We start from the raw sequence: 4,036 nt of genomic DNA, 5'->3' as shown, positions 1-4,036 counted from the left end.
GGGGGCAGTGCCGCAATGGAGCGGTGCCGTGGCTGCCGTGAGCGTTCTGGGAGTGCGGCGTTACACTGCCGGCACCCTGACCGTGCCTGCACGCTGCTCACGGCCGCTGCCGCCTGTACAGTTCAGTCTCGTCCTTCCCAGCGTGTCAGAGAGCCCAGGAGCTTTGCGTTTCCTTCCCTTACAGCACAGCACTCCCCCTCTGTAACCCCTTTGGAGTTACATCTCTCTTCCTTGTGGATACGCTGCATGCTTTAAGGCACAAAAAGCAGGATTATGTATGTAAATTACAAAAATGGACGCTGCCCGCTCCAATCCCGGCCCCGCACAACCCTTCCCGGGCTCCGCAGCCTTTCCCGGGCCAAACGTTCAGTTCGGGGCTGAGCTATCTCTCCTGGCAGCTTCCTTCCAGCCTCACTCCAAATGGAGCTCTGAGATTTTTTTCCGAGTTGAATCCTAAACTGAGCCTTAGGAAGGACAGAGCAGCACTTCCTGGACTAGCAAATCCTCAAACTGATATCAAATTTTGCTTTGGGAGCCCCTTTCCAGCTCCACTCTCCAGCCACAGCTATGTAGTTTGTTTCAACCTTAACACTACATATGGCCATGGTTCTTCAATGCCAAGTAAAACAGACTGTGAAGGGTCTTGAGCAGGATCAAATACAAATATAATAAAAAAGATGCATTGAATATAGAATTAAGTCCAGAAACAGAATGAGAGCTACAGATACACTTTTGAGAATTATGAGATTAGCCTTTCTGTATCTCAGAGTCTCCTTGTTTAAACTATAAGAAAGGAAATACAGTTACCTGCTAGTTCATAAAATGAAAGTCAAGATAAGAGAGATCAGAGATGGAAGAGATCTGAAGGTGCAACAGCATGTAAGATCATGAGGAAGAATCTGAATTTAGAATAATGAAGCAGAAGAATACATGACAGAAGGGTAGAAATTCCATCAGAGGAGGCCAGACCTACTGGGGTTTGAGATCTGATTCTTACTTACTCTGACACTTGTTTGCTTTCTGTTGGAGTAAGTGAAAATCCAGAGCTTTGGTGTCTATTGTACAGAAGTCTCCTACAACACAAGAAAAAAAAAGTCAGTTTCAGGCCATGAATATGTTGTTTATTTAGAGACTTGTAGTGCTCATTTCAGAGTTTGTAACACTCTATAATTGTTAGGTACTAAAGGATTCATTATAATAATTAATATTTAAATTTATAATTAAGTTATTAATAGTAATAATTTATGCAAGGAATCAAACTTACCTCTTTTACTACAGCATATAATCATGTAAAGAACTCTCCTGAGACTTTCAAATAAGATACTCATCCCAGCTTTTCCCCAAACTGTTTCTTAAATAGATAATTTTGTCAGAAGCGACCCAAGTCTACTCAGGGCCCACCCTGCTGCAAACTCAGCTGTAGAAGCCTTCTCACAGAAATTTCCTTTTCTCCTCGATGGTGAACATCTGTAAATGCTGCAGCTGGCCAAATCCCTGTGTGAGCGGGGCAGCAGCGGCCCCTGAGTCCCAGGGGTTTCTTGGTTGGAAGCAGCCGCTTGGATCCTGCCTGGGGTGTCCCTGCACCTCTCTCTGGGGCAGGACTTCAGTCCCTGTGTCCCTGGTGATGCTGCAGAGCTGCCAAGCTGTGCTCTGAGCACTGCAGCACCTGCTGACAAGAGCAGGGTAACAGCAGGAGCGAGAGGCCTGGAGGGGAGGCAAACGCCCCCATGACAGAATCACAGAATAATAAGGGTGGCAGAGACCTCTAAGATCATCGAGTCCAACCTAGGCCCTAACATATCAACTAGACTATAGCACCAAGTGCCATGTCCAGTCTTTTTTTAAACACATCCAGAGATGGTGATTCTACCACCTCCCTGGGAAGAGCATTCCAGTAATTTATTATTCTTTTGGTGAAAATTTTTTTCCTAATATCCAACCTACACCTTCCCTGCTGTAGCTTCAGACCGTGTCCTCTGGTTCTGTCAGTGCTGCCCAGTGGAAGAGACTGACCCCCACCTGTCCACAGCCTCCCTTCAGGAAGGTGTAGAGAGCAATAAGGTCACCTCTAAGCCTCCTCTTCTCCAAGCTAAACAACCCCAGCTCCTCCAAACGTTCCTCACAGGGCTTGTGTTCCCAGCCCCTCACCAGCCTCATTCCGTCCTCTGGAGGTGCTCAAGCATCTCAACGTCCTTCCCAAACTGAGGGCCCAGAACTGGACACAGCACTCAAGGTGTGGCCTCACCAGCGCTGAGCACAGGGGGGGCACGACCTCCCTGCTCCTGCTGGCCACACAATTCCTAATGCAGGCCAGGATGCCATTAGCCTTCTTGGCCACCAAGGCACATTGCTGGCTTTGGAGCTCCAGAGCTCTGCTCCTCCCTGGGGCTGTGCTCAAACACTCCGTGCATCCAGCCCTGGCTCTGGTGCTGCTCAGCGCCTCTGTTCACAGCCTGGCTGGGAGCACAGAGCTGCCCTCAGCTTTGCAGTGGCACAGGACTCGAAGGGTGGGTGCTGCAGTGGCTGGTTGTGCTGCCATCCAGGGGGAAGACCTGCCAGAGAACTGGGCAAACAGGAATGTCATGCAGCTCAGCAAAAGGGAGTGCAAAGCCCTGCACCTGGGCAGGAGCACAAACACCAGCACAGGCTGGGGCTGTGCAGCTGGAGAGCAGAAGGATGCAGGCACACGGAGAGAGTCCCCAGGGGCCACTGGCTGCCAAGGACAGAAGAGAGGGCTTAGGGCACTTCATCAGTGTGTGTAAATAGCTGATGGCAGGGAGGAAAGGAGCCAGACTCTTCTCAGTGATTTCTGGTGACAATAGCCAATGGACATAAACTGAAATATGAGACCTTTTTTTTTAAGTAAGAATTTTTTAGTGATTTTTTTCTTTTTTACTGTAAGGGTGGTTGAAGAGTGGGATGGCTTGCTCAGAGCATTGTGGAATCCTATGGAGATTTTTAAAAGCTCACTGGACACAGTCCTGAACAACCTGCTTATGCAGGAGGCTTGGCCTAGATAATCTCCAGAGGTCCCTGCCAACCTCAGCTATTCTGCAAGTCTCTACAAAGTACTGATGATTCCTGAAGGATCTGAAGCACTTTTGGCTTTTTTAGGACTGATATGCACCAATAAGAGGCATTTGGAAAACAGTAGAAAGTTGTAAAAAAGTTATTTTCAAAGCAATAAAAATAACAGTAATAAAAAAGAAATCTCATTAAGATACTGTTTCTTGAAAACAGGTGAACAATTCCTCAGTAATTAAAAGTATAAACAGGAAAACTTGTACTGAAAATTTTTACTTGTATGCAAAATTTACTTACTTTTTTTTCAGTAGGCCATGTTTTTAACATGTTGTGCATGTGTTGGAAATCTTACATTTCTCTAGAGAAGGTCAAATAGAGTTTGATATTAGAGGGTTAACTTCTAATTAGAAATTCTGCAAGATCAGAAAATGCCATTATGAGGGGACTTGAGTATCCTGAGGGAAGTGTGAAGTCAGGCTCCAAACCCCTCCTCTCTTCCAGGCAGGAAGCAGGTGAGGAGCAGCCCTTCTTCACCTGCTTCCCAGCCCTGCTAGTTCCCAGCAGTGACATTCCCATAAATTCCAGGGCTGAAGGGATGGTGGTCTCCAACTGCAGTGCCCAAGGGGAAAGCTGGTCTGACTGCCTGACTCCCAAAGACACTCGTCCAGTCTCTGCCCCCCAAGTCCTGTAGGAGAAACATCATGTGTTTTCAACAAATAAAGTTTCAGAGAGAAATAGTTTCTGAAGGGACACTGTTGTCTTGCCCTGAAAGTGAGGATCCCAAGTAGTGCTGGCATCTTCCAGGAGACACCACAGGGTGTATGTTCAACCAAGCACCCTGCCCTGCCAGCCACCTGCACTGGGACAGCAAAAGCACACTTACATTTAGCTCTCTGCAATCCTGGAATGCCACAGGAGCCCCAGCAAGCCCATTGTTGTGCTAACAAATAGGGCCAATGTCAGTTCTGAAGCTTATGCTTTTAACTTGGCAGCTCTGGCACTCTCCTGCAAG

The sequence above is a fragment of the Geospiza fortis genome, unplaced genomic scaffold (genome assembly GCF_000277835.1).
Source record: "Geospiza fortis unplaced genomic scaffold, GeoFor_1.0 scaffold130, whole genome shotgun sequence".
NCBI classification, from domain to species: domain Eukaryota; kingdom Metazoa; phylum Chordata; class Aves; order Passeriformes; family Thraupidae; genus Geospiza; species Geospiza fortis.
This window is presented reverse-complemented; position numbering follows the sequence as displayed.